Consider the following 24526-nt stretch of genomic DNA (forward strand, 5'->3'; position numbering starts at 1 on the left):
GAAGCATGTTCATATAGGATTGGTTTAGGACCGACATACTAGATTAAATCTTAATTCATTACCACACTTCAGTTTTAAACTATGGTTAGACAAGACTGATCATGAACTTGGTAGGACTGGACTTTTGCAACAGTTTAATGATTAACACTACTTAGGTAACTATCAACTGACTTATCAACCACAATAAATTTTGTATTAAAGACAAGAGACCCCCCCCCCCCCCCCCCCCCCACATAATAATGAAATGAAAATTCATGAAAAGTTATGGTCAATATAGAGCAATAGGTATTAGTAAACATGGAAAACCATTGTAAATGATACAACTTTGCAATTTGTCAATATGAAAGAGCTAAAATTATTAATTTGATGTTAACATATTAGAGTACTAGTCTACAAATGCTACAACTTTGCAATTTGCATTGCAATAGTCTTCAACTATACACATAATATAGTTACCCATTTACGTACATGATTTTCGATCTTAGTTTACGTATGTATTTACGATGTAAATGTTATTTGATGTCCTATATGGAGATTTAAACATTTTGCATTAAACTAAGCTGTCACAGTCATGTTTAGATACGATAGGTTTAACTCATGTAACTCGCAATGAAACATACCAAGCTAATTCACTACATATAAGAATGCTCAAAGTAACATGTTTCACATAGTATTAAACGCTAAAACATGGATTTAGTTCTAGATTATAATAAGACACTTTATTCGCACATGATCTCGCCAATATACTTATTACAAATTTGTAATTATAAACACTAAATATATTTGCTTTATTATAGTAACTGCCTTTTTAATTTTCTTCCCATAAAGGAGCGCGGCGAGTGCCTACATAAAGGAGCTTCAAGCATATTACAATGATACTATCAAACATACACTCTCCTTATCTTAAACCTTTCTGTTCATGGCTTCCCTTGAATACACCACCATTATCTATTTAGTTTTTATTCTCTTGTTGTTTGTAAGGTGTATATATTAATCTCAAAAACAAACTACTATTCCCTACCAATTGGCCTGTTCTTGGCATGATACCGGGGATCCTTGCCAATATCCACAGACTTCATGACTACATGATCGAAGTTGCAATGCACACATGTGGTACATTCATGTGGAGAGGCCCTTTCTTTGCTCATATGGACATGCTCTTTACCACAAATCCGCTAGACATCAACCACATTCTTAGCAAAAACTTCAGAAACTACCCAAAAGGTGACGCGTTTCGTAAGATCTTTGATGTTCTAGGAGATGGAATCCTCAAGTCAGAAGGTGAGTTATGGGAGATCAACCGTAAGATCACCATGTCTGTACTCAAACAAGCGGGATTTCAGAATATGTTGAAAACAATCCTCTGGAACAAAGTCGAAAAGGGGCTTCTACCCGTGCTAGACTCCATTTGCGGACATGGAGCACAGATGGATTTGCAGGATATATTCCAGAGATTCACATTTGACACCATATGCACAGTGCTATTCGATGATGACCCTGGAAGTTTGTCAGTAGATTTTCCTCATATCGTGTGTCAGAAGGCCTTGTTGGATGTCGAAGAAGCCCTCTTGTATCGGCACCTTACGCCTCCATGCCTTTGGAAACTGCAAGAATTTCTTGGAATAGGGAAAGAGAAGAAGTTTAGTGAAGCACGGATAATCCTTGATCAATTCATATACAAATGTGTTGCACAAAAACAAAACGAGCACAATAACATGAACCGTGAACACCAAGATGAAAAGTTCATATTAATCATAGCTCTCATGAGAGAAATGGAAGCTCAAAATGGCACTTCTGTCAATCCCACACAATTTCTAAGAGACATCTTATTAGATCTGATAGTTGCTGTAAAAGATACCATCAGCAGCGCGCTTTCTTGGTTCTTTTATAATAATACAAAAGCCCCAATAGTTGAACATAAGATTCTTGAAGAGATTCACAAACATTTGGATGTCAAAGGGGGCAAGATATGGAATGTCAAAGAGCTAGGTAATATGGTTTACCTTCATGGTGCTTTATGCGAATCTTTAAGGCTTTTTCCTCCGGTTCCATTTAATCTTAAAGTTCCACTAGAACCCGATAACCTTCCAAGCGGCCACAAAGTTAACCAAAACACCAAAATTGTTCTACCATTATATACCATGGGACGGATGAAATCGATATGGGGTGACGACTGCATGGAGTTTAAGCCCGAAAGGTGGGTTACTAAACAAGGAGGAATCACACATGAGCCATCTTACAAGTTTGTTGCATTTGGTGCTGGTCCGAGGACTTGCGTGGGCAAGGAGATGGCTTTATCTCAGGTGAAGATGGTGGCAACTGCAATCGTATATCATTATCACATAGATCTAGTGGAAGGTCATCACGTTGTCCCGACGAATGCTATTATACTACATATGAAGCATGGTCTCAAGGTGAGATTCACTAAACGAATCGAAATGAACTGAACAAGAAAGTTAAAGATCTATTTTGAGTTTGTGTTGTTCTATTTTGTGCTTATGAGCACAATGATATTTCGTAATAAGATGCTAAAGAACATCGAGCTAAAATATAAATGCATGGAAGTAGTATATAAGTATTCTTGTAATATAAAAAGCTACAATGGCCTGAACTCTAATGTTATGGGAATGAGTAATGTAAGACGTTTATATATATATGAATGAATTATTAATTTGTGCTAATGTTACCGTCATAGAGAGCAACCATATAATCAGCCATCTTTAAGCTTCAACCGCGCGTTTTGACAGGCATAAAGTTTTTTGATATATGTAAAACTAGCTACGTCTCACAAACGCGTGTTGTGATAGGCATAAAGTTTTTTGATTTTTATGTATTCGCTACGAAGAAAACCCAAAAAATTAATATAGTCAATCTCAAGACTCAAATCCTTGAGTTTGACCAGATCAACTTGTTTATATATATCCCAGAGCCATATATTTTATTCAATCTTCTAAAACCCAAAAAAGAATAATAATAAAAAATAATCATCCCTTCGGAATGGGTGTTTCCACGTTCAAGTTTGTCATGCAAAAGACGTTCGAGACAAAAGGTGGCTATAATAACTTATATGCCGATGGCTTCTGAGTTTTTTTTATTAATTTCAAAACATTTCTTTTATATTAAACGTACGTATCTCATTGATGGACATAACTTTCTTGTTCTTAAACCCGATTGTTCAATACTTGGTTAGCTTCCAAAACAGTTTATATAGACTATAGTACTTGGTTACATCCATTTTTTTTATATACATATAAACATTCCATAACTTTTGTTTCTCGGGTTATATATTGCGTTGATCTGGTTTTGAACCGATAATCATTCTCAACCCATTTTATTAAAAAACTAATTATACCAAAAAATTTATCCTGATTAAAGTCTCACATAATCTAATCAAATTTATAACCAACGCTTATGGAGAAACGTTTTATACTCTTCAATGAAACGGTTTGTGTTCGTGTAGCCACTTAAAACCCGCATGAAACACAATCCACTCTGCCATTATGATAAGTTTTTGTTGGGAATTTCAGTTTAAGAGCGTTATTTGGCGTGCAAGGCTAAGTAACAAGATTTAAGGAGTTGATAATTATAAACATTATAAACAATTAAATGTGCTTAGATTTAGTTGTTAGTATAATTATTATGTCATATTATTTAGCAATCCTAGTTGTAGTCTAAACGTGATAGGTTAGATTATAAATACCCGTGTTTTGGAGTTTAGATATTGTAATTGAGTTTTGTGAAGTTTCTCAATAATAATATTAATGTTCGTGTTCAATACCTGGTACCAATTCCATTACTTTTGTCTTGGTAAACATTTTCCAAATTCGAAACACATGTTCAAGGCTATCACTGCCTATCAGGGCAACAAGCAAGTCCGAACAATTAGTATACTCATGATTCGATATCCTACCTTAATACGTACTAAGATTGATCATGTGCACAAGTATACGTAGAAAAAATTAATAATTAAAACTTGGGTAAATTTAAACATATATTTAAAATGATTTAATTTTTTCATTAGGACAAAATTAAGAAAACCTTTTTCTTACAAATGCTAGCAGTATTTTATAACAATTGAGTATATTTAAGTATGTTTATAAAATATAAGCTATTTACTTTAGACGTATTCTTCAAATTAGTTGAATACTAGTACCTCCAAAAAACACGTGTCATAAGTCAATGCAAACAAAATTAGGAAAAAAATAATAGTGTGAAGACTGAAGAAAAATGGTTGTTCCAAAATAGCCGGCTAAGCATCACTATTAAGTCTGTTTTCGTCAACTAGTCAAGAGGTTAGTTAATTAACAACAGTACTCAAAACATGGGTGTATAAATATATCCATACCAACACAAGCATGCATCATATATTCAAGTTTTATCACTAGCAGATAAGTCAGAAAACAAAAGGTTTATATATATCGCACATGAAAATGTTCACTAATGTATCAAAGGAAATGGAAGTGAAGACGACGATAAGCAAAGCTTGGGACGTTTACAGCACGTTAAAGCTCGCAATGATCATCCGATCAGAACTTGGTCATCTTTTTGGCATCGACATCTTGGAAGGAGACGGTGGTGTAGACACTGTCATCAAAGTTACGCCTCTTTCTGGTAATTAATCATTTTTCGGTTTAACTTATGCATGTCTCTAGATATCTTTAACATGCTTTTTTTTTATTTGAAAACATTAGATGTGTTGATTGTACCTGCATATAAGGAAAGATTTACTAAGGTTGATCATGAAAAGAGGGTTAAAGAAGTTGAGATAAATGAAGGAGGGTATCTTGAACTCGGATTTATAAAGGTTTATTGAATATTGTGAAAATCTTGATTTACATTGCAAATACAAGGCTTCTTAAATAAGCCATTTACAACATAAACTCTAATGGAAAGGAGTTGATCTAGGCTACAATTGTGGGAGTCAATAACATAATATCTAAAAATACAAATGAAATATACATGGAAAATACTTAATTATGATTATCCTTAATATGCCCCCGCAAGATGGAGGATCCATCGGAGACTCCAATCTTGGACCATAATCTACAGAAAGGTCCTCGGCTCAACGGTTTTGTAAGAACATCCGCTAGTTGATCCGCTGAGTGTATATGTTGTACCCTTAAGGAACCATTTGCTATTTTTTCGCGAACAAAATGATAGTCTAGAGCCACATGTTTCATACGTGAGTGGTAAACCGGATTTGCACATAAGTAAGTGGCTCCCGCATTGTCGCAAAATAATATAGGGGATTTTGGCATAGATAGGCCAAGTTCAGACAGTAGATTCTGGACCCAAGAAAGTTCAGCTGCACCATTTGCTAATGCCTTATACTCGGCTTCGGTTGATGAACGGGAGACCGACTTTTGACGAGCCGATCGCCATGAGAGAATGTTGGACCCGAGATAGACAATATACGCAGTTGTGGAACGCCCCCCATTAGCAATTCCACCCCAATCTGAGTCCGTGAAAGCTCGTAGGTCGAGCGGAGAACCACGATTAAGAAATAACCCATCGTGAAGAGTACCTTTGAGATACCTTAGGACCCGTTTTAACGCTGAAGATAGCTTCCATCCCAAGAAAATGATGTAACCTGCCAAGGTCTTTAATTGAGAATTTTACGGATAAATCATGAATGACCTGGTTGACAAAATAATTGTTGTTACCGGTCAAAACAATGTCGTCAAAATAAACCAAAAAATAGACCACATTTCCACCTTGATTATAGATAAATAATGATGGGTCAGCTAATGATTTTTTGAATCCAAGTGTGAGAAGAAAGGTGGCAAGTTCTAAATACCAAGCACGAGGTGCTTGTTTTAGACCGTATAGGGATTTTCGAAGGCGACAAAGATGAGTGGGAAAGTCAGGATGAAGATACCCCGGTGGTTGAGTCATGTAGACGTCCTCATGCAAGGTACCATGCAAAAAGGCGTTATTTACATCAAGTTGACGAATCAACCAATTTTGAGACAGGGCAATCGCAAGCACCGTGCGAATGGTGACGGGTTTAGTGACCGGACTAAATGTTTCAAAATAGTCTTTGCCATGTTCTTGAAGGAATCCCTTCGCCACAAGACGGGCTTTATATTTGTCAATTGACCCATCTGGACGTCGTTTAATACGGAATATCCACTTGCATCCTATTGGTTTGTGTTGTGACGGAGGGACAAGTTCCCACGTGGCATTTTTTAAAAGCGCATTGAACTCGTTATCCATTGCTTTGCGCCACTCGAGATCTTTCATAGCCTGTGCGGGAGTGGTCGGTTCGACGGGGACAGGTAGCGGGTGAAGGGTAGTGTGATTGAAAAACTTAGAGTTAAGGTAGCGGATGATGGAAGTTTAGCATAGTAGAGATCAAGGTAATTCTTGCCCCGCATTAGACGTGCCCCCGTTCGAAGATCCTTGACAAAAAAAATGAGTTGGAAAAAATTCCACAGAAACATGATTAGTCTTACACAATTTTGCAATAGAAATGAGTTTATTTTTAAATTATGGAACACATAGAACGTCCTTTAACGAAAGTGTGCCTTTGGACGTTCGTAGATATGTTTGACCAATATGAGTAATGGAAAGAGTGTTACCATTGCCAAGAAGGATCTCATCGAGTCCACCATATTCAGAGAGAGAGAGTGGAGCGAGGAATGATCCGGGTCGATATGATGGGAAGCGCCGGTGTCAAACATATACGAAGAAGTGGTGACATTAGCGGTTGGTGGAGCCTTGTTTTGGGTCATTGAATTTCCTGTGAGGACTTGGTTTTCCCGAAGGAAGCGTGCAAGTTTCCGACATTCTTTAGCTTCATGCCCTGCAAAATTACAATATTGGCAATATATAGTGGTTCGGTTTTCGTGATTACCACCATTTGAGGACGAGGCACTTGACCACTGTTGGCGAGATTGCTTGGTGAAATTTCCTTGATAATTGCGGCGGTCAGTTCCGGATCTGAATCCGGACCTGTTTTGTTTTTTAGTGTAGTTCACAGTTGCCATCATAGTTGGTGTTTGAACTGATGTGAGAGTAAGTTCTCTTTCAAAATTAACCAATTTTTCAAAGAGTTCTGGGAATGTAATTTTGGACTGAAGCATGCCAAGTGAGGTTACTATGTTTTTAGAATCATCCCCTAACTGACAGAGAATATGTACCATAAGGTCTTCATCCTTGATGGGTTCTTGAACCAAAGCAAGTTCATCGGCTATCGACTTCATCTCACGAAGATATTCGGCTACCGGACGAGTTCCTTTCGGATTGGAAACAAGCTTGGTATTGAGAGATATGATTCTAGACCGAGACGAGTGTGCAAAGCTGGTTGTTAAGAGAATCCAGGCGTCACGCGAGGTGTCTGCGGAGCAATTATTGGCTGAATTGTTGGCGAGCAACTGCCGAGAAGGGCTGCTAGAATTACTTGATCTTGACGGTACCAGGGGTAAAATTCTGGGTTTGGTTTTGTACCTTCGGCGTCTAGGAATTCCGCCGGAATGGGTTTTGATCCGGTGACGAAGTGAACCAAATCCATCCCGATTAAGGTGGAGTATACTACTTTACGCCAGACGGTAAAGTTATCATTAGTGAGTATGGTGGTAATATTAACGGATGCGGTGATTTGGATGATTGGGGTTGATGCCATGGTGAAAAAATTGACAGGAGGATCGTGACTCGTTTGAGTGTAGAAGCTCTTAATACCATATAAAGGTTTATTGAATATTGTGAAAAGCTTGATTTACATTGCAAATACAAGGCTTCTTAAATAAGCCATTTACAACAGAAACTCTAATGGAAAGGAGTTGATTTAGGCTACAATTGTGGGAGTCAATAACAAACTTAATAATATCTAAAAATACAAATTGTAACATCCCGAAATTTCCAAAATGATATTAATTATATTACTTAATAATAGAGAGAAAGTTTACTCGGGTTATCGGGAAATAAATAAATAGAGTAGGAGTTGGTATGGGTCGGGCTAGTGTTGGGTAATGGATATGGGTTATGGACTTGGGTTATGAAAGAAGGAAGGAGAGTCCATGGGCTTAAGCCCATGATCCCTAAATATAAATACCATTAACCACCATTTAATCCTCATTCTCACATATTCCATACACACACACCCAAAACACACACGACCCGAACCAAGATCCGAAGGCGAAAACCCGAGCTTGTTGGTGCTGGAACGTTGTGACGGACCAAAACAACATCAAGGCTTAACCGTGTTCGTAGTTCGACTCGTTCAAGGTACGTTTATAGTTAGAAATCGTTCGTGTAGGTTCGGGTTGATTTGAGAAATGATAGATCTGAGTTTGTATGGTAAAACGAATCCAACAAAGCTAATCTTACTGAAAATGGTTATGATTTGATGGGTTAATTGATTGATAAAAAGAACCCGTAACCTATATGCCTAAATCGCACCCTTTAAACATCGATGTTAGGTCGATTTGATGGTTGGGGTTTGTAGGCGCTGGTCAGACGATCCCGTGGGTACCTAAATCGAGTTATTTGGTTAAGAAACGAAGGTGATTAAGGGATTTAAGAACGAACAGTAGCTGCAGACGACAACTTCGCCTGCAAGCTAAGTTCGCCTGATGACAACTTCGCCTAAAGCCAAGTTCGCCTGATGACAACTTCGCCTAAAGCCAAGTTCGCCTGATGACAACTTCGCCTAAAGCCAAGTTCGCCTGAGGTTTAACTTCGCCTAAAGCTAAGTTCGCCTGAGGTTTAACTTCGCCTAAAGTCAAGTTCGATTAGAGAATAGATTAAAACGATAAGTAAAAGTAAGCTAATACTAGGCCACCAGATTAGATCAGGCGAGTATTGATACGTGTAACTTATACAGTCAGCCGAGCACAGTTAAAGAAGGGATTTACAACTATCAGAGGAAGAAGCAGAGTTCAGGTGAGTTTCTAGCCCCATTCCTTGTTATGTTTTCGGGGCTGTGTGCATACTCGATGTGTTGTTAATACATTTATCCTAAGTGATAAGTGTATGCCATATGTGATATATGTGATGGATATGAATGATTGCTTGTCGGTACGCGAACGATCTTCGGATATTGCGCGTACTGTCAGGTTAAAAATAAAGGTACGAATATTATATATCGAAGATGTATGAATATTACAAATGAATACTTGTCGGGGCGTGAACGATCTTCGGATATTGCACGTAACGACAAGGGGTATGGTTGTTAAATGAAGGATGTAAAGAACGCCTAGAGTGTTCTTATGCTATAATGTAATTATTGTATATGTGAAGTATGTGTATACAGGTACACGAATGGTATGTGAGTTTTACGTTCAACATAGTAAGTTAGGATGGCAAATCCCTCTAACTTCTGTTGGACATAGACTTGGCAGGTGATGGCGTAGTTAAGGACTGCGAGCCTTATACGTGATGTAGATGATATATGTAGACGTAGATAGGGACGGTGGGCCTTATACGTGTTATAGGAGATAGACGCCAACGTAGATAAGGACTGCGGACCTTATACGTAACGTAGATAAGGACTGCGGACCTTATACGTAATATAGATAGGCGTCAGCACAGGAAAGGACTGTGGACCTTATACGTGCTTTAGCATAGGGGAGGACTGCGGACCTCGTACGTGCTATGAATTAGGTTGCAACATAGGGAAGGACCGTGGACCTTGTACGTGTTGTGGATGTATGATGGTATAGGGAAGGACCGCGGACCTTGTACGTACCATGAATGGTGAACATAGGTAAGGACTGCGAACCTTTTACGTGTTCACGATCGTGAGTACAGGTATAGACGGCGGACTATGAACGTACTCTCGGTAGACTGAGGTTAGTGATTGTAGATATGTATGTATGTATGGTAGCAAGTATGTATGTAGAACAGAAGGGTAACTAGTGAAGTATGGATATGTATCTTCGGATATGTATGTATGTGTTGTATTGTATGGCGTACGATTAACTAGAACTCACTCAGCGTAGCTGACTTTTAGTATGCACGCAGGTGAGTAGGATGAGGCAGCTCGCTTGAGGAGACACGTGGCACTGAATAAGAGGCTGGCATCGGAAGACTCAAGACGTTTAAGTTAATGTTCGTTAATTTTGAAAGACAAAATGATGTTTTAAGACAAGACGTGTTTTGTTACGAAATGTTTTATGAAAGCTTTTATATTCCGCGAATGTTTTAATTAACTCTGATATTTAGAACTGCGTTTATGAGTAAATCCAACGCTAAAGTAGGGCTACCGGTGCCGGGGCCTTTCAAGTTGGTATCAGAGCAAAGTTCGAGAGATTTAAGCATCCTACATGCTTAGACTCGAACAGAGAATGGGGTTTAAGTAAGAAAGGAAAGAAGATGCCAGTTCAAGAATGCCATGTGTCGCTCAAGCAAGATCAGTAAAGGTAAAGTGTATGATTAAATGATATATGTTAATGAGAAAGAAAAGATATGTGATCGGCAGGGATAGGAATAATTGATTGTTTGATTTGACTAACTGCTTAAGTAGAACCAGCACAAATAGACTCATAAAGGGAAGTGTATAGGACACGGAAAGCAACGTGATCAGCTAGTCACAGCTGGCCACTGTTATTACCTGTTAGCCTTGCTATCCTTGTACTAAATAGATCATTGAGTGATGATGTTTGTGTTTTCCCTTTTAGAATACTAATGGCTGGAGCTGGAGAATTTGTTGGAACTGGGGGTCGCACTGGACGTCGTGGCAGGCCTCGTCTTATCCGGCAACCCTCGGTAGAAGAGGCTTCCCACACCGAAGATGAAGGAAGCGCAGCTGGAGGAGACCAGAACAACAACGAAGAGGTTCAACTTAGCCCTGCAGTTCAAGCAGCCATTGTTCAAGCTGTAGTTGCTGCTGTTAAGAACCTGAATCCCGAAAGATCTGCTGGAAGCCGTGAACGAACTGCTGAAGAGGCAGGTGGTGACGGTAGGAAGGATGGGGAAGGAGAAAGAGAGGCCTCGAGTGAGGATAAGTCTGTGAAGGTCGATGACAGGAAAAGAGGCCAAGATGGGTGCAACTATAAGTCCTTCAAAGGATGCGACCCCCCAAAGCTGACTGGGTTGGGAGACGCAATCGCTACTCTCCAATGGATAACCACTATGGACAAGATTATCCGCATTAGCGAATGCCGTCCCGACCAAGCTGTGGGTTATGCTACTCAGTCATTTGAGGAAGAAGCTATGTATTGGTGGGAAAGTGTGGAGCAGAGAAAGACTAGGGATGAGATCAAGGCGTTGAGATGGGACGATCTGAAAGAGTTGGTGATGAAGAAGTTTTGTGCAGATGCCGAGGTTGAAAGGACGGAAATGAAGTTCCTGAATTTAAAGGCCGGTACGATGACGCATCGTGAGTATACTACTGAATTCAACCGACTATCTAGTTTGGTGCCTGATATGGTTGACACTGAGGTCCAGAGAATCAAATGTTATGTGAGGGGATTGCCACAAAAAGTCTGCATGTTAGTCAGGGCAAATAAACCTGCTACTTTTGACTCTGCTGTTGAACTTGCAGAAGTGGTTTACGCTTACCTGGTTGAGGACGATGTGGTGGTGGAGGAAAAGAAGGAGAAGAAATGGGCTACCTCTGCTAAGCGGTCTGGCGAGATGGTGACAACAACTGATGAGAGGAAGGCCAAGGTTGGGAACAAGGATGCATGTAAGACGTGTGGGCATGTGCACCGGGGAGAATGCAGGACTGGGACAGACAGGTGCTATCGGTGTGGAAAGAGTGGGCATTATTCTCGAGAATGCCCTGATCGTCCAAAGTGCTTCAAATACGGAAAAGCTGACCACATGGCTAGGGATTGCAAGAAATCAGGGGCGGGAGGTGCGAAAGGATAAAGACTTGGGGAAACTGCAGAGAGGAACACTTGATGAAGGAATAATTGCTCATGCAATGGTTTTATTAAGTTACTTTTGCTTAAGGACTTATTTTGTGTTAAAGTTTAAAACTTATGTTTATCAGTGACGTGTAATATATTGAGTTTGGTTATGAATGATTATTATGCTATGATGAGAGGTTGTTTTAGACAATAGTGTTAAAAGTACTAATCGAAGCCTTGGAAGGATGAGATGAGTCTTGGTACATCGAGGGTCTCATGGACGAGCTACCTTAAATAGCTAAAACACATGACCACCATTCGAAGGCTGCAAAGTCGGGAGTAAGAAGGATAACCCAGAAGGCAAAGGCGATTCGATAAAGTGTGTAAATATAAGAAGTTTTCCTTTTATAGGGAATAAGTTTGGTTTCGGGGACGAAACCTCTTTAAGGGGGGAAGACTTGTAACATCCCGAAATTTCCAAAATGATATTAATTATATTACTTAATAATAGAGAGAAAGTTTACTCGGGTTATCGGGAAATAAATAAATAGAGTAGGAGTTGGTATGGGTCGGGCTAGTGTTGGGTAATGGATATGGGTTATGGACTTGGGTTATGAAAGAAGGAAGGAGAGTCCATGGGCTTAAGCCCATGATCCCTAAATATAAATACCATTAACCACCATTTAATCCTCATTCTCACATATTCCATACACACACACCCAAAACACACACGACCCGAACCAAGATCCGAAGGCGAAAACCCGAGCTTGTTGGTGCTGGAACGTTGTGACGGACCAAAACAACATCAAGGCTTAACCGTGTTCGTAGTTCGACTCGTTCAAGGTACGTTTATAGTTAGAAATCGTTCGTGTAGGTTCGGGTTGATTTGAGAAATGATAGATCTGAGTTTGTATGGTAAAAACGAATCCAACAAAGCTAATCTTACTGAAAATGGTTATGATTTGATGGGTTAATTGATTGATAAAAAGAACTCGTAACCTATATGCCTAAATCGCACCCTTTAAACATCGATGTTAGGTCGATTTGATGGTTGGGGTTTGTAGGCGCTGGTCAGACGATCCCGTGGGTACCTAAATCGAGTTATTTGGTTAAGAAACGAAGGTGATTAAGGGATTTAAGAACGAACAGTAGCTGCAGACGACAACTTCGCCTGCAAGCTAAGTTCGCCTGATGAACTTCGCCTAAAGCCAAGTTCGCCTGATGACAACTTCGCCTAAAGCCAAGTTCGCCTGATGACAACTTCGCCTAAAGCCAAGTTCGCCTGATGACAACTTCGCCTAAAGCCAAGTTCGCCTGATGACAACTTCGCCTAAAGCTAAGTTCGCCTGAGGTTTAACTTCGCCTAAAGTCAAGTTCGATTAGAGAATAGATTAAAACGATAAGTAAAAGTAAGCTAATACTAGGCCACCAGATTAGATCAGGCGAGTATTGATACGTGTAACTTATACAGTCAGCCGAGCACAGTTAAAGAAGGGATTTACAACTATCAGAGGAAGAAGCAGAGTTCAGGTGAGTTTCTAGCCCCATTCCTTGTTATGTTTTCGGGGCTGTGTGCATACTCGATGTGTTGTTAATACATTTATCCTAAGTGATAAGTGTATGCCATATGTGATATATGTGATGGATATGAATGATTGCTTGTCGGTACGCGAACGATCTTCGGATATTGCGCGTACTGTCAGGTTAAAAATAAAGGTACGAATATTATATATCGAAGATGTATGAATATTACAAATGAATACTTGTCGGGGTGTGAACGATCTTCGGATATTGCACGTAACGACAAGGGGTATGGTTGTTAAATGAAGGATGTAAAGAACGCCTAGAGTGTTCTTATGCTATAATGTAATTATTGTATATGTGAAGTATGTGTATACAGGTACACGAATGGTATGTGAGTTTTACGTTCGACATAGTAAGTTAGGATGGCAAATCCCTCTAACTTCTGTTGGACATAGACTTGGCAGGTGATGGCGTAGTTAAGGACTGCGAGCCTTATACGTGATGTAGATGATAGATGTAGACGTAGATAGGGACGGTGGGCCTTATACGTGTTATAGGAGATAGACGCCAACGTAGATAAGGACTGCGGACCTTATACGTAACGTAGATAAGGACTGCGGACCTTATACGTAATATAGATAGGTGTCAGCACAGGAAAGGACTGTGGACCTTATACGTGCTTTAGCATAGGGGAGGACTGCGGACCTCGTACGTGCTATGAATTAGGTTGCAACATAGGGAAGGACCGTGGACCTTGTACGTGTTGTGGATGTATGATGGTATAGGGAAGGACCGCGGACCTTGTACGTACCATGAATGGTGAACATAGGTAAGGACTGCGAACCTTTTACGTGTTCACGATCGTGAGTACAGGTATAGACGGCGGACTATGAACGTACTCTCGGTAGACTGAGGTTAGTGATTGTAGATATGTATGTATGTATGGTAGCAAGTATGTATGTAGAACAGAAGGGTAACTAGTGAAGTATGGATATGTATCTTCGGATATATATGTATGTGTTGTATTGTATGGCGTACGATTAACTAGAACTCACTCAGCGTAGCTGACTTTTAGTATGCACGCAGGTGAGTAGGATGAGGCAGCTCACTTGAGGAGACACGTGGCACTGAATAAGAGGCTGGCATCGGAAGACTCAAGACGTTTAAGTTAATGTTCGTTAATTTTGAAAGACAAAATGATGTTTTAAGACAAGACGTGTTTTGTTACGAAATGTTTTATGAAAGCTTTTATATTCCGCGAATGTTTTAATTAACTCTGATATTTAGAACTGCGTTTATGAGTAAATCCAACGCTAAAGTAGGGCTACCGGTGCCGGGACCTTTCACAAATGAAATATATAAGGAAAATAGTTAATTATGATTTACTTATTATCGTATTAGATCCGAGTTTTTGGAACATTAGAAAAGTGACTCATTCATCCTTAGAGTTACATTTGAGTTTGAGGCAGATGAAGAAGTCATCACAATTATTGATACCATCAAACCGATCATGAACATGCTTGAATTTGCTAATGGTTACATTGAAAATAACTAGTATAGGATTTATGTATCTTTTGGTCTCAGTTACTGGTCATTTGTATTTCCAATAAGGGGTCACCATTTGCAATTTTAATTTGAAGAGTTTTTGCATCAATCTTGCAAACAATGGCATAAATGATAAGAATGAAAGATATATGATACTTTGTTATATATGATGTAATATTTACTTTATGTTATAAAATTTTAAAATATATTTTGATACTTCATCCGTCTCTTTGTTGGTGTATTGTTTTTCCCATCGTACCGTACGTGCACCCCTCTAATATGTGTTTGCGTGCGTGTGCGCTTGTGTGTAACATGAAACGTGGAAGGGTACATACTTTGAGAACTAGAATGAGTTTTGAGATTCGCAAACCATTTCAAAATTTTTTCTATTTTTTTTCATTTGTTATATGTTACTTATAGATACGAAAAGAGTAAACTGCGGTTTTCGTCCATGTGGTTGTCCAAATCTGCGGTTTTAGTCCAATGGTTTTAAATTTGCGTTTTTCGTCCATATGGTTTCAATTTACATACATGTAATTAAACCCCAATTCACTAACTCTGTTAAGTATGATCGTTAAACCCATCAGCGTGCTCCTCACGTGAGGGGCGGTTTTGTGATTTTTCTCATAATATAAACCTTAATCGTAATTCGCAAGCCCCCTCACGTGAGGGGTTGGGTTGTATTTGGGGTGAAAATGACAAAATTGCCCCTCATGTTAGGGGCACGCTGATGGTTAATGAATTCGGGTTTAATTGCAAGTAAAATGAAACCACAGAGACGAAAATCACAAATTTAAACTATTTGATTAAAACCGTAAATTTGGACAAACATAGAAAAAAACCGCAGTTTACTCATACAGAAATAAAAAAAGAAAGCTTAAGAAAATATAAAAAAAAAAGTTTGCAAAAAATGTGGGTCCGATGATTATATATGTAACTTTTGTTTTTCACACATTTTTGGCAACCAGTTACATGTATATAAGTAGTTGAAATACGTATTTTTTTATTTTTGCATATATATGTATTGGATTATTTCAGAAGTTTTTTTACAGCAAGAAGTGCGAGAAGTGAAGGTGTAACTCCATTAATCCCTAATTTTATACTAAAAGGTTAGAAAAAAGTTTGATAGTTTTCTTTTTTTAAATATGAAATTTTCATTTAAAAACATCCAAATGATTTACAATTCAGTGACAGGTAAGTGGACAACAAGCTGCACCGCAACCTACTTTTGGATAACAAACCTAATCATACTAAAAACAAAGTTTCACCTTATAGAGTTATAAGCCAATAAGTGACGATGCTTGACCTTCTGAACTCTGTTGAAGTTAATTTGGACAAGTTACTTGCGACTCTCAAAACTCATCCTATTACATTTGTTTACTTTGAATTTGTGACTTGGACAGCATATGAAGTTTTAAATAAATAAAACAGTTAATGTGAAATAGTAATTAAATTAGCAAATTAGATATTGAAAGATAAAAAAAGAGAGAAATTCGAAACATAATCCAGCCACTCCACTGATTTGACTAACCAGTCTGTTCTAGCTCGGAGAAATTTTGCAATATATAATCACACTAGCTTTATGACGGTACTAAAAGTAAAAAGGCTTTTTTAATAATAATATTAATAATAATAATAATAATAATAATAATTATTATTATTATTATTATTATTATTATTATTATTTTACGTCATGGTGAGGATCCACAACCTGTCAACCACTTGTTGGTTATATGTGGCCAATGAGTCAACTTATACCACCCAATTCAAATGTCTTGGTCCATTTCACAGGATTTATAGACAAAAAATAAAACACACACACAAAAAAGGAAGGATTGAATCAAAATGGTGATGCCTTCTATTTTGCTAAACATCTTGTTCCCACCACCACCATCATTGTTTGTGACAACTATGTCGGTTATAGCTGTCTTAACACTCACAAATGTTGGGTACAATGAGTTCAAAGGCAAACATATGCAGTACTCAAAATTCACCAACCAAGGTGGTGCAAAGAAAGAGAACGAGACCAAGTTGTCGAGTAGAACCGGGATGTTTATGTTCTACATACCGGCGTTTCTTGTAGGCTTGTTTTCGTTCCTTGTCTTCCCTGACCAACATCTTAGATTTGTGTTGCTTGCTTCGGCTCTCACTCTTCACTTCTTCAAACGGGTACTTGAGGTACACTTTTTCTAACATACCATATAACTATTAAAACGTAACAATTTTATTAAAAAATGTATGTTAATAATCTAATATATAACCAACGAGTGTACTTACATTTTCTTTTACTAAATTAAGCTTTACTTTTTGCTTTTTTTCTTTTTTTCTTATCTATATTTTCATAAATGTTTTGTTTAGGTATTTTAGTTCAACTGAATTGACTTGCAAACCAATATAATTAAAATATACGTTAAACAAGACAAGAGATTCAGGGTGCATATTTGTTTTAGTTTAATATAAGGTTAGGGACGAAATCCTAACCAGCGGAGGTTCCAAGGGGCAACGTCTCCTTGGCGAGGAACAAGGGGCGCAGGGTCCAAAGACGGCGCCCCTGTTGGCTGGGGTCGAGCTGACTTGCAGTACCACGTACCTAATACTTTTAATCGAAAAGTTCGACTCTCAGAAAATCCAGGTTACCGATTCCAAAATTTCCCCGACGTATATGTTTTATAAGATCTATAAGATCATCTTCAACTTTAATCTATACTTTGATTTTTTTAGATGAAAGTTATGTTTTTATCAATTATTTGAAGGTTATTTTTATAGTGAAAAGATCCCATATACTAATCCTTAACGTACATTAACGTACGCGAATCCCGTTTTTCACGAATCGATCCATGAAATCACATCCCAACATCTCGGAATCGTCAATACATATCCAATTAATCATTGGTTAACCGAAAAACAGTTTTGGATCGTTAATCGATCATTTTTTTACTTTTTTCACGAATACCGTTTTTTGAGCGTTTTAGGGTTTTGGCTGAGTGTTTAAGTTTTTGTGAGTGTTTTATGAGCGTTTTAGGTTTTTGCCTTTGTTTTTTTTTCCTTTGAGCGTCTCGCGTACCTCTCGTACGTTAAGACATTAGCGTATCTCTACCCTACTTTTATATGCTTTCTAACTGTAAGGTTACGTAATCCCTTGTCCATTCTCTTATTATTAATGACTGACTATAAATAATACAATGTTATCAATTACAAAGCTACAATCATGGAGCTAACTATGGAAAACCAATCAAGGCAAAACAGAATATCAATTACATTTGAATACACAATACATGCCAATAATATCATAGTGATATTATCGGCTAACACTAACTACTTTAAAAAAAATCAAAATGTATATGTACACGTAAAGTGTTACCCCAACAACCGTCGCGTTGGATTGACCGGTTACTTTAGCACATGTTTTAGCCATATATAGTAGAATAATGATATTTTGTATTTTATTGAAATTGTTATTTTCTCTTTACGTTTAATGTTTTGCCTTTTTAATTTCTTTCTTATCACGAAATAACTATAACAAACTTATTTAATTACCATCATATGGGGAAGGTTAACGTACAAATAAAATTAACATGCTAAAAGTGAGAATCAAGTAGAGTAATTATATATACAAATAAGGTAATTATGTAATTATATCATAGAATAATTATTATAGAGTAATTACATAATTTTTCTACTTGTATTTATAATTATTATACTTGATTCTCACGTTTAGCACACTAATTTCATTTGTATTTAATCCAAACTCTGGACATATATAACAAAAATATATATTACACATAATTTTTTATGTCAAATACGTAATTAGTTTAAGCATGGAAACGGTATAAAATAAAAGAAAATTATTTAACATGTTAAAAGATAGTTAAAGTATCTTGAATAGATTACACTGTCACTTTAGAACACTTATTGTTAACGAATAAGCAAAAATTAATCTATATACCAATTACAGAAATGATAACCAAACGACCCAATGAGACTAAGCATCATCTCCAACACTTTTACTTTTGTATGCAGGTTTTATATCTTCACAATATAGCGGCTCCACGGGGTTAGAATCTGTAATAACCGTCATGTTGAGTTACACCTTCTCCACCGCGACAATGATTTATGCTCAGTATCTATCTCGCGACTTCCCCAATCCTTCGATAGATCTCAAATACGTTGGAGTTGGAGTGTTCTTGATCGGCATGATTGGTAACTTTTACCACCATTGCATTCTTGCCAATCTTAGGAAGGAGGGGGAGAAAGAATACAAAATCCCTCAAGGAGGGTTATTTGATTTGGTTATATGTCCACATTATCTTTTTGAGATTTTTGGGTATATAGGAATCTCATGCATTTCACAGACACTTTACGCGTTTATTTTCACTTTAGGTACGGTTTTTTATTTGATGGGGAGAAGCTATGCTACCCGAAAATGGTATATATCAAAGTTCGGGGACAAGTTCCCCAAGGACGTTAAGGTTGTTATTCCATACGTTTTTTAGATGTGTGATTACTAGAATACGAGAATAAAGTTGCGTTTTAAGGAGAAGTAGTTTCAATAAGTCTTGCCAATTACATATTTAATGTAATAGATGTTGATTTAGTTTAATTTGGGTAGAATGAAATCGATTATCTATGTTTGGTTGTGTTAGTTTATTATTTTATGAAGTTTGGTTTTGAATGTTAGTTTTTTGATTACTACCTCCACATGTGTAACCATTATTTCTTTCAATACTAACAAACGTAAATAACCTTTTTTTTAATCTAAACATATATATGCCCAAAATCGATCCACATGTGTAAATATAGATCTTGAAATCTGTCTTTGCAATAATTTAATAATGATACACCAATGTAAGCATATGAAAGGTTCGTAAAATATTTAAAAACACCATTAAATAGGCCAAATATATTTAGGTACATTTAAGTCCTAAAAACAATATATCTACGTATATGTAAAACTTATATAGAGAGATTGTAGAAATTATAGCAGAGAGATAATTAATTATTGATTAAAGCAAGAAAATATTCAATAAATACAACTATATTTTTTAATCACGAGTGAGAGAGAATGAAAAATAAAACAATTAAAGGAACCAATTCCAAAAAAAGATGTTCAGATTGAGGTAATGATTGTTTAAACTAAAACAAAATCATAAGTCGAAACAACACGAAATAAATATTAAAAATGGACCGATATGAAAATTATCGAACCGACACGAACAACACAAATAAATACATAAGTCGTATTTGAGTTTAACAATTCAATCTACCGATATCAAAATTGTCGATCCAACACGATTGACACCCTAATTACACAATTTTCATTATGTCATAAAGTTTTATATGCTAACGTACAATAAAATAACATGATGTGACGTGATCATGTGATGTGCATGCGATATGATATATTATATAAGATAAAGAAAAATTTATACGCAACCATGCATTATGTATTATGTATATAGCATACGCATGCACCTGTGGGTACAAATTAAGGACTTATAACCAACCACGAGAGGATACCACAAGAATATGTACACGGCAATCTACACACATGACCACTAGGATAGCAATCTTCAATTTGCCATTCATCAGAACTTCTTAAATGCTATGTAACTTGACAACTAGTATATCAATCTACACAACAACAGGTATACTACTATATACGGAGTATCTTAATTTATTTTTTCTATGGATCAGGAATTTGTGAAATATTTACGCGTTTAAAGAATATAAAGCAAGGCCTTTCAATGAAGATATCTTGATTAGAAGTTATAAGTTTAGCATCATTTTCTATTATGCACTTGACTAAGCTAAGTGATCAAGGGGTATAAAATACATCTTACACATTATATTACAGAAAGGTTTAACCCTAAGGCAATGTGTAGTGGGGCTTGAGTTTGAGAAGGGGCGCGAACCCCCCCCCCCCCTTCCCCGCGATATGTGGGCGAAAAGGGGTGGGGCGGGGTTATTTTGTCGCCTGGAAGAAGAAGAAAATTATTATTATTTTATTAATATGTGTGTTATACACACACACACATATATATATATATTACTATTGTAGCCCCTACACTATTACACCCTGAAAACATATTCTCACCCTTGCTGGCTGAGCGCCACACAGCGCAAAACGCCCCAATTTGTAGCCCCTCCACTACGCATAGCCTAATGCCTAAACTTACAGGTTTCTTGCAAACCTAGGTTAGTAGTCATGGGGGTCCATCATGTCTTCCAGAGAAGACAAAATGTTTAGGCAGATAATCCCAAGATATGTATGATCAATATATCAAATCATACAAGATGTTAATTTGTCCTGAAAATTGAAGTTCTAGATCCCAATAGAAAGCAAAATAAAATCACAACAGACGTATGACACAAACTTAGTTGAAGGCAGTTCTTTTAGTTACTCTAACCTTGAGACCATGCTTCATCTGAAGTACCATCGAATCCGCAGGACGCACTCGATGACCTTCCACCGGCTCAATATGATAATGGTAAATGACCATAGTTGCCACTGTCTTTAATAGAGATAAAGACATATCCTTACCTACACAAGCTCTTGGTCCAGCATTAAACGCCGGGAACTTATAAGATGGTTCATGTTTGTTTCCTCCATGTTTAGTAATCCACCTTTCGGGCTTGAACTCCATGCAATCTTCACCCCATACTGATTTCATTCTTCCCATGGAATAAATAGATAGAATGATTTTCGTAGTACGATCAACCTGATAGCCACTAGGAAGAATGTCAGGTTGTAATGGAGTTTTGTGGTTAAATGGAAGTGGAGGGAAAAGCCTCAAGCATTCATTTAAAGCTCCACGAAGATAAACCATTTTACCTAGCTCTTTTGCTTTCCATCTATCAAGTAATTTCACATCAAGATGTGTTCGAATCTCTCCCAAAATCTTATCTTCGACGTTAGAGTTTTGTGCAAGGATATAAAAGAACCAAGATAAAACACTGCTAGTGCTATCTTTTCCCGCAACCATCAAATTAACCAAGGTGTCTCTTAAAAATTTGGTGGCATCTCCCAAAGAAACACCATGATCTTTGAAATTTCTCATGAAAGCTGTGAATACCAAGAACTTGTCCTCTTGGTATTGACATTTCATGTCGTAAAACTCATTTGATTTTTGGTTTAAGCACTTGTATACATATTGATCAATAGTTTTCCATGCATCACTTATCTTCTTCTCATTCCCCACTCCAAGAACTTGTTGCAATTTCAAAAAACATGAGGGTGTAACATGCCTATAAAAGATAGCTTCTTCGGCATCCGAGAAGGCTTTTAAATACGGGATGTAAGGAAAATCAAGAGACAAGCTTTCTGGGTCGTGATCTAAAAGTAATTTGCATATAGTATCAAAAGTGAACCTGTGAAATATTTCTTGCAAATCCATTTCTTTGCCTTGTTTAGAAATAGACTCAAGTACTGGTAGAAGCCCCTTTTCCAACTTGTTCCACATTATTGTGTCCACTAAACTTTGAAATCCAGCATGCTTGAACACACTCATGGTAACCTTGCGGTGGATCTCCCATAACTCACCATTAGTATTGAAGATTCAGTCTCCTAAGATATCGAAGATCTTACGGAAATTATCACCTTTGGGATAATTGCAAAAGTTTCTGGTTAGAATGTGGTGGATGTCCAAGGGATTGGTGGTAACGAGCAAGTCCGTGTTGGTAAACCAAGGACCTCTCCACATGAATGTTCCACCACTGTCGATTAAATAGTCTGTGACGTAATCATGGACTCGATGAGTGTTTAAAATGACACTTGGTATCATACCAAGAATCGGCCAATCTGTAGGTATAGCAGTTCCATGCCTTTGTGATTTATAGATAAGTATTAAAAACAGAATGGGAATTAAAAACAAAGACAGAATGACTAAAGATTCAAGAATATCCATGGGAAAGACATGTGAGGGAAGAAGAGATATGTTAATGCTTTATAGAAAGAGATTAAAAGACAATAGTGTTGTGTTTTGGAGAATGTTTCTTGGTCCTTAAAATTTTAATTAGGCATATGAATTCATTTCACACCCATAAGACTAATATTGATCAATTTAAGCAACAGGTTATAATCTTATAAGAAACTGAAATGACACAATTAATATTAGGTATGAAACAATCAAACCAAACACCGAGAAACATAAAGCTACTAGCATTGAATTGAACACTGATTTAAAGAGTTTGTTAACCAAACGCAAAAGTGATTAGCAAGGAGTTATCGTTCGTTGTTTCAAGTTTAATTCAATGTGCATTATCCGGAATAAGTAGGTTCTGATCACATGCATAGTGAAAATCTGTTGAAAAAAGCCTTTAAATAGCAAGGAAAACTATGAAATAATATGCATATAAGTTTGAAACTAATTTCTTGTTCATTAAAGTATTGCATATGGGGAACTACATATTATACAAAAGGTATAGTACTTTGCATAGCAAGGGAATTACTTCAATAATCATATTGTAAACATTCCATGTCAAAAAATCAGAAAACCAAAACTTGACTATAAGGTGCAAACTGGCCCAACAACCCCCCCCCCCCCCCCCCCCCCAAAAAAAAAGGTTGTACACGAATGTTTTTAACCCCATTTTGTGCTAAGGGAGTAGTTTGTCTTGGACGACAAAATGACAATTAATCAGCCCTGCGAAGCTTCGATCACAATCGAGGCGTGGACATAGTTTGCTACACATACTCAAAACTTGTTTGGTGTGAAATGCTGCACATGTGTTAATACTTAATATAGTTAGGTCTTATGAAAGATAAAAAGGTTATCATGCCAAATTAAAAAGTAAAAGGACACGACTATCTCGTTTAATACAACTCGATTTCTCACATAAAATAGGTCTCTGCTACGTTATGTATAATAGAACTCGTTGGTCATATACAAAATTGTGTTCCACTAAAATAAACATATTCTTGTTAACTTGGTACTACAAACCGGAATAAAGAGGACGCTCATAGCGTCGTACACATCCCAACAAAATTTTGTGATTGAAAGGTGTAATAAGTACAATTTTAAACACCACAAGAAGCATGATGAAAGCCATGAACGTGCCTTGCATGGGCTGAATGTGCAAGGCATGCGGTCTATCTCTTGAACCGAGTATCTACAAGAGTGTGACCCGGTGATGCATGTGGTCTGAATAATACGTAAATTATATAAAATTACAAAAAACAGAAAAATCCTTTACTCGTTCCAAATTGTGGTTTTCATCAACCATATAAATAAAAACAAACACTCTATTCATCCTTTACATTTCAATTTCGTAACGCATTTCTTCCTTTAGGTTAACGACCGTTAGTTTTTGGTGTTAAGTCATTGCATGTGAAATACATGTATAGGCAAAACAGTTATATATATTCGTGCTTTTTTTGGAGAGTAGGCTTCTTCTTGGGCCTCTTAACTCTATATACGGCCCAAGAGCCAAATAAACCGGATCCAATTCGTTTTTGCAGTCAAATCACAAATGTTACTAGAACATAATCGAGTCACATACTACTTTTGGGTTTGGGTCTGCTACTGCTAGATTTGGGCATGCTCATTTTTCTACGTGGGCGGATAAGCAAATCACCTTAGACTTGGGCACAAAACCTGGTTTCGGAACCAACTAGGTGTACCCGATTCATAGGTACAAACCCGACCAGTCCAAAACCCGGTAAA

General features: G+C 37.3%; 4 pseudogenes; 3 read left to right on the forward strand and 1 right to left on the reverse strand.

Annotated features, from left to right (window-relative positions):
- Window positions 1-919: 919 nt before the first annotated feature.
- Window positions 920-2447, forward strand: LOC143595206 (alkane hydroxylase MAH1 pseudogene; annotated as a pseudogene).
- A 1977-nt stretch (window positions 2448-4424) lies between these two features.
- LOC143595201 (norbelladine synthase pseudogene) lies at window positions 4425-4813 on the forward strand (annotated as a pseudogene).
- Window positions 4814-16684: 11871 nt separating this feature from the next.
- LOC143595210 (uncharacterized) lies at window positions 16685-19486 on the forward strand (annotated as a pseudogene).
- Window positions 19487-21067: 1581 nt separating this feature from the next.
- Window positions 21068-23249, reverse strand: LOC143595207 (alkane hydroxylase MAH1 pseudogene; annotated as a pseudogene).
- Between the last annotated feature and the right edge of the window lie 1277 nt (window positions 23250-24526).

This window comes from Bidens hawaiensis, unplaced genomic scaffold, assembly GCF_021521415.1.
Source record: "Bidens hawaiensis isolate Kalapana, Puna unplaced genomic scaffold, B.hawaiensis_p1.1 tig00044792_1, whole genome shotgun sequence".
Taxonomy (NCBI): Eukaryota; Viridiplantae; Streptophyta; class Magnoliopsida; order Asterales; family Asteraceae; genus Bidens; species Bidens hawaiensis.